We start from the raw sequence: 15,305 nt of genomic DNA, 5'->3' as shown, positions 1-15,305 counted from the left end.
TCTTCTGTCAGCGGTGGGTTGTATGCTGCCTGTAAGAAAAGAATGTACATGAAGCTGGCTAGTTTACCCAGAATATCAGTGATTAAACAGATGCTCTTCAAGGTTTCTTTGAGTAGATGTGTGAGTGGGAGATACACATGAACACAGAAATCTTTTAAGGATACGAAGAATATATTAAAATTCCACATGTACAAAGCTAAGTATGACTGAATTGTTGCATCTAGTGTTTTCTGTTCTCACCTCAGGACCAACTGCAAGTAGAGTTCAGTATTTCACTGCTAACTGTAAGGTCAGAACCTTGAGAAACAGATGAGGACTCAACAAATCAATCAACAGAATTATGCCCTCCTTTTAATATAGCTGTCCCTCCTTGATGATAGCAGAGAAGGGACAGTTTGCATTAGTGTTTAATCAGTAGGTTCCCTGACTTGGTCTGGAAATGTCAGTTCTGAGAGTCCCCCTTGCCTTGAAAAATGAAGATACTGGAATTTGGTGTAACTCCTTTGTGTGAGAGGTACTGTCCTCCTCCCAGTATTTGCCTCATGGAAGGGCTTGCTCATAACCCATAGTGTAGTGCTCATAACCTCACGTAGCGCAGTGAGTCTTGACAGAAGACTCAGTGGTAAACTCAGAAGTTTTCTCTGTTTATTTTCTTCAACCTTAAACACATTAATTTTTAGTCATTTTATTTAAACCTTGGTTTCGAGAAAATGTTACCAGTAAAACCTGGTCAGGAAAAAAAGCAGGATAAAATTATTCACTCTGCTGAAAGTTTTCCAATTATGAAGGTGAATGAAATCCCATCTGTTTGAAGTTTCATTAGAAATACCCAAGCATTTTCCTTCCTACCCCAATATACCTTAACCTAGAGGTGGCAATTAAGTATTTGTTATCCTACAAAAGGAGGTTGAGTATGAACTGAGAAATCTGTCAATTTCTAATGGCATTTCTGTACGCCTTGTGGTGAAAGTGGTGAAGACAGATGAAAGGCAAGTAGGTTGGTATATGAAATGATCATTCTTCACCCTGAATAGCAATTTCATGCACTTGGAATCCAAGAATTAGAGCCTCTTGTTTTGTAACTTGATCACAGCACAGTAACTCCTAAGCTAATTTCTTCAAGGCTCATCTGTAGTCTTAGCTGATTAGCCTCCCGCAGTGAAATGTTTGGGATGGAAGACAGCAGCAAGTAGAGATCGCTGATTTATTTGATTGCAGCCATTATGGCTACCCTAGGAGGACTTGGGAGCAAATCCTGTTTTCCATGTACTCAAGCTAGAGTGAACCTTTGCTCCAGCTGTACTAAATGTAACTATGTGAAATGCTTGTTAGTGTCTCAGTAGTAAGGGTGAGCACTCTATTCAGAGTCACTGCAGTCAAAGACTTGCAGGTAGTTTTCAGAGTTCAAGACAAGTGGCTCTGTGGGCATGCTGCACAGCCACGGTCCCTCATGCATCCCTACTGGTGGACTGCCAGAGTGCCCTGTGCTTCCCTTTCAGCCTCTGCACCTTTGTTTCCTTCTCAGGGAATCGGGGTAAGAGATGAAAGGCAGAGATAACATGCGGAGTGCTTTGCCCACCTGTATTTTCTGGAGAAGTGCCTTCAGATGTCTTGGCACAAGTTTTCCCTCATGATTTCGGAGTGCTTGGCATATGGCTGCAGACTAGCACTGTAGGCCAGCTTTGAACACACAACATAAAGTTAATGTAGGTGCCCTGCTCACAAAGAAGCAAAACTGCTTCTGACAGATTCTTGGAGATAGCAGGCCAAGTATTCACAGGTAGACCAGTAATCATAGAAAGAAAAATTGTGCTCACCCCACTAGTGAAGGGCTATGGCTACATGGCTACACAGCACTCCGTCACAGGAAGCAGCCTCGGTCCAAGAGACACTCTCTTGTCTTGGTTTTATGTTTTTTGGTCAGTATTCCACACCATCACACCTCGCAGTGCACTGGAGTTAGAGGGTTAGTACTGCCGTTCTGTGGCTTGTCAACATTTCTGGTTTCCTGGTCTCAGAAGACAAGAGTGAACTACAACTCCCAGAGGACTTCGTTGTTCCATTTCCGTTCAAACAAACAGATAAAATGACGGAGTCTCAAGACTGCCTCTCTTTGCTGTCTGTGCTCCTGGCTGTGTCACCTGTAGCATTAGAGTAAGGAATGCAGTTTTGTAAACTCTCTCCTATTTTATTGATGAGCTTCAAATCCCATCATATTCTATTATCGTACATTCCGCTGCTATATTTTGTAAATTCAGTTCTTCCCTTAGTTCACTGCTGCTGGTTTTCTTGCCTAGGCCTAACTTCCCCCACCCTTTTCTCTTCTCAGTCCGTAGGTGCCTTAGCTCCCTATCACCAAACCTGGCCAAACTGCAACAGCTTTCTTCAGTGACTGGCCCTTACAGGAGCCCAGGCTAACAGAAGCGGTCTTATTTTCTGGAGAACATTTCTGTTCTTTTGTTTTTCTTTTAGGAACTGTGCAAGCTTTGGGTAGCAATGTCATGGTAGCGAAAGGAGAACATGTGAACTTACCAACAGGCAGGACACAGTGCCACCTGCAGAGCTGGCTTCAGACAGAGCACAGAGGGCACCTGAAGAATATGGGATAGGGCATAGTGGATATAGCTCATCTTGCTGGAGGATCATTAGACGAGGTAATTGGAGGTAGAAGGTAAAGGAGTTTACACTGGACAGCAGGGATTTATCTGAGCATCAGCTTAGTAAGGGCTGTGCAGAATATCTCATGGTGCCAACCTAGCTTCTCCCCATCTCACTTTTGAGCATTGCACAGACTTTTTGACGTGCTGTATGTTCTGACATGGTGGGGCTCAATAGTCAGGAACCAGAGGAGACAGACCATACCCTCTCAACCCACTTGGAGGGTTTGGTTTGGAAATGTCTTGGGCTGATGCAAGTGAGCAACTCTGAACCACTCAGGAAATCATTTTTGCTACTGTATCTTCAGTTAGTGAGCAGGTGTAGCCTGTGAGCTCTCAGGGCCAAATCAGATAGCATTCAGGAAAAGCAGCATTACCTTTAGGTGAGGGTGGAGCCACTCATGTGATTAAGTTCTGAAGCATGGTCTAAACTACTTAAAAGTAAACTCCAGGTTGAATGAATATAGCTTCACATAAAAAATGAAGATGCGTAATTGCTTACAACACAACAGTCTTGAAAAATACAGCTCTCTAGGAGTTAGATTCTTATGTCCTATTGGGGAAAGAAACGGTGTGATTCCTAGTGATTTGATCTGGGGGCATCCAAAGGTACAAAAGGAGTAATTTCAGAGAATTTCAGTTGGAATCACAGAATCACTGATTCTGTGAATACTTCACTGTTCCATTTCCGTTTTCTGTTTAGAAGGGAAGAGAAAACTGGGAGTCATGAGACTTCTATTTCTGCTTGGCTCTGCAGTGTATGCTCCCTAGCTGTCCCACCTTCCACATTAGAGTAAGGCTTTCAGTTTTGGACAATCTCTCTCCTGTTTGTTTGATTTATTAGCTACAATTCCAATTGTATTGTGCTATATTGCATTCTCTCACATTGTGCTATAATATCTAGTAAATTAATTTTCTCCCTTAGCTCGTTGCCGCTGTTTTGTTTTTAGACCCATCACAGGGCGTGGGTCCATGGGTCCCCCTGTGCCATTTAGTCAAGGATCCAGGTCGAACCAGGCCAGAGCTGTGACCATGCTGTATCTGAATGACCGTGTAAAAGGCACTAAGTGCACTGAGTAGGACTTCTGCTCCTCCGTACGTTTTTGTTGAGTTTGTAATATAGAGTTGGTTGTATTGAAACGGAGCTTAATTGTAACTTTCCTAAAATCAGAATGCTGTAACGTCATAATTCCAAAGATGCTCACTGTATGTTTCCCACTTACAAGTATTTATAGCTGACCTACTGTTACTGAATCCTCGCTAATTTTATATTTACTTTTATTCTTTAAAAGATACAACTGTGAAGTGAGAAGATGAAAAGTTCATTGTACTCTGCAGAGAAGAAAGACAATTTTCTTTGTATGACTGGCAGAACAGCCCCATGGCAGGATTCGTAGGGTGAGTTAAAACCTTTTTCTGGACTAACTTCTCACATAGAGAAGACACGAAAGCTGCTTGCAGTTCCGAAATGGGGGATGTATGGCAGAATAATTAATATTGACCTTCGAAGGTAAATACAGGACAAAGGATGTTGTACCAAAGGCCAGGACATGCCCCAGCACAAGTGGAGCTGTTTGACTCAAGACAAAAACGCAGCCTGTATCCTACCACTGAAGGCAGACCCACCACTCCTCATACCTTTTAAACATCTGTACTACTCCCCTTGAGGCTGTGAAGTCCACAGGACCACTGGTAGGAGCATCAACACCTCAGCGTGCTTCGGTGTCTACGAGGGTATGTCATGACACCAGGTGGTGGAGTGCTGAAATTCTGGGAACCAGTGAACCCAAACCCAAACTGAAGAAGATAAGCCTCCAGAAGGAACATCAAGTACTGTTCCAACAGAACCATAAGAAGACCGCCAACAATCACCTTGCAACAATCGCCTGTCAATCACATCATTGATAGGCACTGTACCTGCATCACGATGCACGTTGTACTTCATGTTTCCCAAACAGCAGGAGTTTACCCCTGACCTACTCACTCTTTGGTTCAGGCTGTGACCTGGCAACTCTGCTGCACTCCATCCCTTCACAGCCTGAACCAATGATTGAACGTTAGTTGAGAGGTCAAGGCTATCCCAGGGAGCTCAGGTGCAAGCAATGATTGGAAAAGGTGCTTCTATTTAAGTGTTAGCAGCAGAGGGAGCAGTATCTCTCTGAGTTTGCTCTTCTTTTGAGTTGTTACTAGTTTCTGGAAGGGGTGAGCTAATTTGTCTTCGTTACCTGCTGCTATGGTTCTTGTAGGTTATGTATGGTTACCTGTTAGGTATGGCCGTATGGTCTCGTATGGTTACCTGCTATGGCGCTTATATCCCATTAGAGAGCACTGTCACTACATTCTTTTGCCATGTGACTTTGTTTAAAATATTTTCTTCAGGTGGCAGCCTTTTCTCAGTTCTGTTGCTTTATTTGTCAATGCTGCTCTGCCAACCTTGCTGTGACTCTGGGCTGGGCCTAGCCACTCATCAGGGTCGAGCTGCTGCCATGATAGATACAGCTGTAGGGGGTGCACGTTGAGTTGGGATACACGTAGCATGTGGGTTACAGGTTGTGTATGCCTGAGTATCTAATTCACACTAAAATGTCTTGGCTGTATGCATGTGGTGGCTGGAAAAGCTTTGCATTGTAGAAGCAAAGTTCAGAGCCAGAAAGTAAGGGAACGCAACATTATGAAAAAAAGAAGAAATGATCTATGGAAAATTAATTGTTATAGATGTTCTTTGATCCTGGAAAATCATAAAAATAGTCTTGGGGGGGGGGGGGGGGGGGTTTAGAAAAAAAAGCAGGTAACTGTCAAAATGTTAGCTAAATACACTAAACACTAATACGCCTGTATATACGTATGTATATATACAGGTATGTAATATACGTGTAGTGGAATACTGTTGAGAAGGTTCATCCTCTATTGTCACACCACCAGCATCAGCCTCTGATATTGTGGACGAATATAATCAAATAGGAGACGTTACTGTTGAAGCAGACCTCATACATACACATGGAATCAGCTGTACAATTTTCACTTCAAAGGCATAATTTGCTTAGGCAGTCAACACCATCAATAAGAACATCTGTTGTATAATGCCCCAAGATCTACCTGACTTCCTAATAATCGAGGTGCTGAGACTGTACCTTGTCAACTTAATCAATGTATATTGATTTTATATTGCTTTTGCCACAGTGTATTTGGTGTGTTGATTTTATGGCCACCAAACACTCACTCAGCCTCTCTCTCACTCCCCCTGCACAGAAAGCCAGAGAGAGAGGGGAAAGCCCATGGGAATATTACCTCAGAAGTCAAACAAATTTAACTGAGGGAAAATAAATTTCATTTATTCATCCCATGCCCTGCTCAGCAGGTCTTCCTCACCCCTCCGTTTCTGACTCCTTCATCTGTCGCAGAGTAGCTCCTCTCCGCTCTCCCTTCCTCCTCACACCTCTCCCTGATCCAGCATACGCTCTTCAGGAGCTGCAGGGTGAGCGTTGCTGGGGGCACATAGCACCTTCTCCATGACCTTCTTCCAAGGTGTTCCCACTCTTTTCTGGGCTCTTTCTTCTGAGCTCCACTCCCTCTGAGCTGCCTGCCCATTGGCTAATGGGTCCTGTGGGGCAGTAGGAGGGAGTAGCAGTGGGCTGGAACTAGTTGTGTCTAGCACCCCAGTTTCACACCACACATCAGCATTATGGCAGGCCTTTCCACAACTGGACACCTGCACTCAGTGCAATACTCTTGTGATCAGAAAAGTCAAAGGAATGTTTCAGAAAGGTGAGTTGGGATTGTGTAAGTGTCTTTCAATCCACGCTTAAAGCAAAAACCCACGTGTGCTGACCAACTGAATGTAACTGAGAAACTGATCCAAACGCTGGCCACGAGCAATGGCTACTTTAAACAAAACGCTCTCAGGCTACTGTCTGCAAACACCCTAGAAGCAGGAATCTGTTGACTGACAGGCAAAAAGTAATTGCAATCACCAAAACCCCTGGAGCTCTCATTCTCCTCTCCCTTGTCCTAGTTTGCTTCATGACTCTATCTGTATCTGCTTTGGCTCAGTCTACTCTCTGAGTGCAGAACAATCATCTGTGCTGAAGTCTGAACCCTGAGCTCTGCCTAAATGGGAATCCTAAGAAAACCTTCACTCGATATTTAAGAGAAAAGCAATATCAGGAACAGAAGTACTTGATCTTTCCTTAACACTTACCATCGATGCTGTTCTCCAGGCATTTAAAGCCTTCAGCTCCTGCAGCCTGTTTCTCCATTGTTGCACATACTGATGGACAGCGTTTATCTCAACGTGGGAAAACACAAACATGCTTTTGTTAAGCATGGCTTTTGTTTTTTTCTTATTTGCGTCCCTTCCCCTCCCTTCTCCCCCCTTTGCCTTCTTTAAAAGGGGGAACAAGAGTGATCTGAGCTACTGCAAGGAAATTTCAGACTGGACAATTCCGGTTTTGCCCCACTTTATGAGCAGAAACTCCTGCTTTGGGTAATACGTTTTGTACCTGCATCATTGGTGAGGCCTGTGCCACGCAGTTGTCAGAAAGGGGCAGGGAGAATCATAGACCTGCTTGAGTCAGAAGGGACCTTTAAAGCCATCTGACCCAACTCCCCTGCAGTGAACAGGGTCACCTATGGCCACATCAGGTTGCTCAGTTATGGCAAAGCCTTCAGGCCAGCAGCTCCTGCTGTTTTCTACTCCCTGCACAGAAAAGTGAACGTATGAGGGCATTGGTATTCACTGAGTCAAGAGCGGCCACCTGAAGAACAGGAACCACTGCTACCCTGAGTGTGTCCACAGAAAGCTCACTTGTTCTGAATACTTACATAGTATCCTGTGCTCTCCATTGCACTGCAGTTATAATACGCCAGGTGCAGCTCCTCAGGGGAGATCTCTGGAAAGCTTGCAGGGAGGCAAACAATCAGCATGCTCCAAAGGGAATACAACAAAAATACAAAATTGCCCTCTTTCTTACACAAGAAACTGCCAATGCGACCGCTTTCCTGAAAAAATGAAAATGTAAACAAATGGCAAAGCCGACTGCGTTCCAAATGCCTGCAGGAGCCGAGTGCTGGGCATTTGCATTTCTGCTTCCTTAATTTTCCTGAGAGGAGCTTGCTCCACAAACATCACTCAGCTGATCTCCAAATGTCATCTCCTCAGGAGGCTTTGGGTAACAGAACTGCACCCACAGCGCTGCTGCTGCTGCTGCTGCTGCTGCTGCCGTGGGCTGTAACTGTCCTTTGCTGGGTTTTTCCTTGTCACCTGGACTTGAAGCACTGAAGATGACTCATTAGTCCTTAATAAAATACAGCCATTACCAAAATCAACATGTAGAAGAACATTAACAGATAATTATCACCCAGCTACTCATCTGGAACTTGGTTTAGTTTCTCACTTCAGAGAAATCACAAGTACAGATTCATCAGTTTTACAAGTACTTAAAATATCAAAGTGATAATGAGCACTGGAAGTGAATTGCAGAGAGTCAATTAGCTTCTAATTCAGCTTCTAATTACTGGAGGTGGGCTTGGCAGCCAAAGAGCCAATCCAGTTCCTAGCTATACTAGAAAACTTGCACTTAGCCAGCTGGGCCTTGCCTGGAACTTGCCTCTCATTTACTCCTAAGACACAGAAACATCGTGTTGAATGCTGAACTTGAGTAGAGTTTATTCCAGCTATCCCCAGAAATCTCTTCTTTTTATGCTTTTATTTGCTTTTTCTGTTTAGAAAAGAAAAAGAAAAAAAAAGAAAAAAAAGCCTGAGGAAAAGGGAGAGGCTTTTTTTTTCTTTTCAGAATCTTTCCTGCAGTAAAGACTTGGGAGAAGTTGCAGCTGTGCTGCACAGTTCTCTGATCAATGGAAAGAAGATGCCTGCATGTTTTATGTTCCTGATTTCCTAGAACTTCTCAAAAATGTAATTAACATACGGTAATGAAACAGTGCTTGGTAACTGGGTGTCTGTGCTCTACATTCGCGTTCCTGTGGCTCCTGACAAGTGTCTGTCAAAATGAGGAAGGAAGAAGAGCATCTTGTACAGATGCTGTTTATGATTTAATATTTACTACTGCCACAGGCACATTGAAATCTGCTGGAGAATGCAAAAGCAGCTGCATTCCACTATTTCAGAAGCAGATTGTTTATCAGACACCTGGTTTGAAGCCCAGTAACTCTGCAAATCATCTGCTTGTGTCTTGGAAAACAGGGAGTGAGATAGATGACACCAAGCTTTTCTCTGCAGGTTAGAGCAACTGTGAGGTTTAACAAAACTGCTCACTTTGTATTCACAGAGTAAATGAGAATCAATTCACCAAGAGCAAAAATGAGCTCAGGGAGTAAGGACAGCAATATTAATATTTATTCAGTGCATCCTGTGGAGCTGTGTTGACTTTTCTGGACTGGGAGCAAAGAAGAAAATTCATTGCATGGTTGCATTAGATGCCTGGAGCAGAAGCAATCATTTTCCATCCCAGAGCTGCCCAGAAGACTGATTCAGTAAGTGGAAAGCTGCAGGAGACTTCCTTAGAGTAACTCCCCCAGGCTGAGACATGAGTCAGGACAAGGCATGCAGTGATGTCACTGCCTGCATTGCCTCATGGCAGCACGTGGCAGCCACCTTTGGTACCCATTGCCATCCCTGGCCATTTAATGCCGCCTTGTGAAAACCAAAATTCTCCTTGGAACTCGTACATCCAAGGTGAGACATAGTGCCCTAGATCGTAATAAATCACTCGGGCACTGATGTGATACAATTCCAGTTTTACTGTGCTATCAGTTCTTGCCTAGGATAAAGCATGGCAAGGTGGCTTTTTTCCTATCACACAGGACAAGCTGCAACCCTGAGAATTTGGCAATGAAGAGGAGCTGTCTGTGTCTCATCGGTGTATCAGTCACTGCAACACTCTCAAGTCAGAGAAAGCATTTTCAATTTCTGCTTAGTGGAGCCACACCACATTTTCAGTATAGGCTGGGATTCCTTTAGAAAGAATTTAAGCCTTTCCATAAACAAAACTTTTCCTGCTTAATAGTCTTTAGCCCACAAATGGCCTTGCCAGTAAAGCACAGAGAAAAACAGGCTCCAGCAAGGTGCTGGAGACTACAGCTGTGCATCCAAACAGCACCTGTGCAATAACAAGGGTTGTAAGAAGCTAGAGTCTGCGGCCAAGTTCAGAAGACCTGCATCTGATCAGAGCTGGGTTTCACTGCAAGAGGAGCGAGCTCTGAATATTTCTCCCATCAAAGCACTTCCCCACCAACCTCCTCCCACCTGCTCGCCTCTGTCTAACAAGCTGGAACTAAGAATTTTCAAGTAAGATGTCGCTTTCTTCAAGTGATTTCTGCACCTGTTCACATTACACTAATAACTTCTGCAGAAGCAATAGCTACTTCATAGTAGCTCATGTCTCACCTGGGGAACTGGATTATGTAGCAAGGTGTTCAGGAGAACCTCTTGCCTTCATGTAAGGATGGTGGTTTCTCATTCTCTAATGAACTTTGTTCTTTAGGAATACCTTGAATCAGTACGAGACACTCGAACAAGAGTGATCTGAGCTACTGCAAGGAAATTTCAGACTGGACAATTCCGGTTTTGCCCCACTTTATGAGCAGAAACTCCTGCTTTGGGTAATACGTTTTGTACCTGCATCATTGGTGAGGCCTGTGCCACGCAGTTGTCAGAAAGGGGCAGGGAGAATCATAGACCTGCTTGAGTCAGAAGGGACCTTTAAAGCCATCTGACCCAACTCCCCTGCAGTGAACAGGGTCACCTATGGCCACATCAGGTTGCTCAGTTATGGCAAAGCCTTCAGGCCAGCAGCTCCTGCTGTTTTCTACTCCCTGCACAGAAAAGTGAACGTACGAGGGCATTGGTATTCACTGAGTCAAGAGCGGCCGCCTGAAGAACAGGAACCACTGCTACCCTGAGCGTGTCCACAGAAAGCTCACTTGTTCTGAATACTTACATAGTATCCTGTGCTCTCCATTGCACTGCAGTTATAATACGCATGCACAGTCCAGCCATGAGTATTTCTTTACTGGGAGACCTGCCACATTTCAGTGGGAAGGTTACTGCTGCCCTCTGCAGCTGAGAGCCCAGACCTTTGTATATGGGCTGTGGCACTGTTGTTTTAGTAAATCATGCCTAGTCAAGGTTTGGATTAATTTGGCACGTACAACAATCTGTGTATGCCTACCTGTTTTCCTATACTAGATTGCAAACGTTTAGCAAAGCAAACCTCCTCACTTTTGCCAGTGGTTTCCCGTCTGGTTACAAACTCATCACTTACTGCAGTAAGAACACCACATTTTGCTTCAGCGTTTGCTACGAATTCCACACCTTGCTGTCATTCCTTCCTCAGCTTCATTTTCTCCACCCTTCACTGCTATCGCATCTGTTACCAGACGCAGCGCCGCTTTTGGCACAAGCTGCTCTTCGGTTCAGTGAGGGCAGAACCCTCCTGGGCCCTGCCAGCCCCCCCTCCCAGCTCTTCCTGCGGAGATCTCTGGGTCCTAGAGCCCTTCTCTCAGCTCCTCCCTCCTCAGGCTTCCCGTGCTGACACTGGGATACCGAGTTTCCTACATCTCTGCAGATCAAGGCTCTTCTCGCTTCCAGTCTTTTGTTTTCGTCCCCACTCGCCATTAACGCCTCGTTTGCGTTCTGGTTACCAGCGGGGGGAGGAGCAGTGTGGGGATGCGTTCTCTTGCCGGCACTGATCTGCTTTGGCTGGAGCAGATCACAGACTTGAATATTTTAACCCGCTGCTCTTCTTTAAACTTTGTGCTGATTTTTGTCTTCGTTGTTTTGTTTTTCACAGTTCCACTATTTGTACCCTCAGTTACGCTTCCATGTACCGTTCCTAATTCCACTTCCATGCAGCACTGATGTTTGCACTTCCATACAGCACTAACATTCACACTTCTGTGCACTGTTAACAATTCCACCTCCGTATACCATTAACCATTACATTTCCATCTGCCATTTACATTTACACTTTCATTGCCATAAGCATTCACCAATCACAAAGACAGTGACAATAACCAGGACAGGATATCCCCAAGATTCTTCCTCTCCCCCATGTCATCAGTGGGAAATGAGCATTCCCGTTCACCTGATTCCGGCAGTGAAAATCCCACCCGACGGCGGCGGCCGGGCAGCCGATGGTATCGTGGGCTGATCTGCAGAGCAACCAGCCTCTCCCTCGCCCTCAGGCAGACTGGGGCTGTCGGACTGCGATCTTCAGTGACTCTTTAGCGCTTCAAAGAGCTTTCTCCGAGTCTGCAGCTCCCCGAACGCTGTCTTACCACCCGCAGCAGCAGCGTCCCATAGCTTCACCCCGACCCGGTCCCCTCCTTCGGGGTCGTAAATGGTCTGATTTGCGATCGAGGGGTCACTCTTGGCAGCCCAGAGCAGCACCTGCTGTAAAACGGCAGCGGGCACCGTCTTTTCCCATTTTTTCAGAACAATCTGCAAAGTAACTCGGACGTTCTTTTGTTCGGAGCTCACATGAATCCCCACGGCAACGGTCCGGAGAAAGGCACTCCGAGCTGTCGGGGCGATGAATCCTCAGGTTGTGGCACTTCTCTCCTCGTCTGCCGTGCTTCTCAGCGTGTTCTGCGCCCTTTCTCAGCGTGTGCCACGCTTCTCTCAGCGCCACGCTTTTCTCAGCGTGCTCCGGAGCGGTCAGTCTTCAAGTCGGGCCCGGCTTGGGGTCCCTGTTCGGGCGCCAATTGTCGGCGCTCAGCCGAGTTAGAGAGCTCGCACGGTTTCTTGTCGCATCAGAATCGTTCTCCGAATAGTTCTGCTTTATGGTGCTCAACACACATCTCATGTACCATTCACTTATAAGCAGGAAAATGCTGTCCCCCTCCTCAGTTAATTGGCCCAGCTTCTCCCAAACAATAGTGATAAAGGATGAAAGGTTTCTTAAGGGTGATAAGGTTAACAGTGCATACAGACACAACCTCCTGTTTGCCCTTAGACACAAACAGAGCCCATTTGCTCTCAGTCTTACACTCCAGACTCCCAAGGTTTCACGGTGATAGGCTCTATCAAGGAGTCTGATAGACTCTTGGCTGACTTGCTCACAGTTACATCTTCCCCCACATCTCCCCCTTCCTTATTAACAAAGAAGGCACGGTTCATAGCATCCTGTATCATTTTTCTATACACTGCAACAAGTGTGAAACACAAATCGAAACCCACAAAAAGGCAATGAGCCAAACTAGTCCTAATTTTAACAAATTCTGTATCTACCCTGCAAAAACCCCTCAGGAGACCCCTGAGTACATTCCATCCACCTTGGAGCTGTTCCTTATCCAGAGAAAAGCAGGACTCCGCACGGGGTTGCTTCTTTCAGCGCAGCACTTTTTGCAGCCTGAACTTCCTTGCAGCTTCTGTGCAGCACGAGCTTCCTTCCAGCACTCTCGGTCCGACTGGGTCCTTGTATGGACTCAGATATGAGCAATCAACATTGTTTATTACAGGTCCTCACAAAGCTGATGTACCTTCACAAGTTTCCTTTTGTAGTGTTCTGTTCTATCCTACTTTAAAGTCCCCACCCCCCTCCCCTTTTTTTTTTTTTTTTTTTTTTTTTGTAAGAATCTGTTAATGAAAACTGCTACGATTTTGCTGATTTCCTATGACGTTTTGTAGTGTCATGAAAGCATAAGATCCTAACAACCATAAAACCTTCCTGTATTTATGTACCAGAGTTTGAACTAAAATAAGTTCTATTTTCGTGTGTGCTTCTGCTTATGTGACTTTCTTAGGGAGTTCAACCCATATGGATCTAATGCTTGCAATATCCAGGACTATGAAGCCCTATTTTGTAAGCCCGAAATCATGAGGGAAAACTTGTGCCAAGACATCTGAAGGCACTTCTCCAGAAAATACAGGTGGGCAAAGCACTCCGCATGTTATCTCTGCCTTTCATCTCTTACCCCGATTCCCTGAGAAGGAAACAAAGGTGCAGAGGCTGAAAGGGAAGCACAGGGCACTCTGGCAGTCCACCAGTAGGGATGCATGAGGGACCGTGGCTGTGCAGCATGCCCACAGAGCCACTTGTCTTGAACTCTGAAAACTACCTGCAAGTCTTTGACTGCAGTGACTCTGAATAGAGTGCTCACCCTTACTACTGAGACACTAACAAGCATTTCACATAGTTACATTTAGTACAGCTGGAGCAAAGGTTCACTCTAGCTTGAGTACATGGAAAACAGGATTTGCTCCCAAGTCCTCCTAGGGTAGCCATAATGGCTGCAATCAAATAAATCAGCGATCTCTACTTGCTGCTGTCTTCCATCCCAAACATTTCACTGTGGGAGGCTAATCAGCTAAGACTACAGATGAGCCTTGAAGAAATTAGCTTAGGAGTTACTGTGCTGTGATCAAGTTACAAAACAAGAGGCTCTAATTCTTGGATTCCAAGTGCATGAAATTGCTATTCAGGGAGAAGAATGATCATTTCATATACCAACCTACTTGCCTTTCATCTGTCTTCACCACTTTCACCACAAGGCGTACAGAAATGCCATTAGAAATTGACAGATTTCTCAGTTCATACTCAACCTCCTTTTGTAGGATAACAAATACTTAATTGCCACCTCTAGGTTAAGGTATATTGGGGTAGGAAGGAAAATGCTTGGGTATTTCTAATGAAACTTCAAACAGATGGGATTTCATTCACCTTCATAATTGGAAAACTTTCAGCAGAGTGAATAATTTTATCCTGCTTTTTTTCCTGACCAGGTTTTACTGGTAACATTTTCTCGAAACCAAGGTTTGAATAAAATGACTAAAAATTAATGTGTTTAAGGTTGAAGAAAATAAACAGAGAAAACTTCTGAGTTTACCACTGAGTCTTCTGTCAAGACTCACTGCGCTACGTGAGGTTATGAGCACTACACTATGGGTTATGAGCAAGCCCTTCCATGAGGCAAATACTGGGAGGAGGACTGTACCTCTCACACAAAGGAGTTACACCAAATTCCAGTATCTTCATTTTTCAAGGCAAGGGGGACTCTCAGAACTGACATTTCCAGACCAAGTCAGGGAACCTACTGATTAAACACTAATGCAAACTGTCCCTTCTCTGCTATCATCAAGGAGGGACAGCTATATTAAAAGGAGGGCATAATTCTGTTGATTGATTTGTTGAGTCCTCATCTGTTTCTCAAGGTTCTGACCTTACAGTTAGCAGTGAAATACTGAACTCTACTTGCAGTTGGTCCTGAGGTGAGAACAGAAAACACTAGATGCAACAATTCAGTCATACTTAGCTTTGTACATGTGGAATTTTAATATATTCTTCGTATCCTTAAAAGATTTCTGTGTTCATGTGTATCTCCCACTCACACATCTACTCAAAGAAACCTTGAAGAGCATCTGTTTAATCACTGATATTCTGGGTAAACTAGCCAGCTTCATGTACATTCTTTTCTTACAGGCAGCATACAACCCACCGCTGACAGAAGAGTAGCTTCCAGCTGATGAACTGAATCACCTGGTTGCCTCATTGGTCCTAGTACAGATCTGTAATTATTATCGTTGGCATTCTAGTAACATTAGTCTAGAGACTAATTACGCAAATGTTAAACTCGGAGAATTGGATGTCATGGGGCTCTCTGACTTCACATCCACGATATACTCCTTTTAAA

This window comes from Tetrao urogallus (assembly GCF_951394365.1).
Source record: "Tetrao urogallus genome assembly, chromosome: 7".
NCBI lineage: Eukaryota > Metazoa > Chordata > Aves > Galliformes > Phasianidae > Tetrao > Tetrao urogallus.
The sequence above is the reverse complement of the archived record's forward strand: the minus strand, read 5'-3'. Positions refer to the sequence as shown.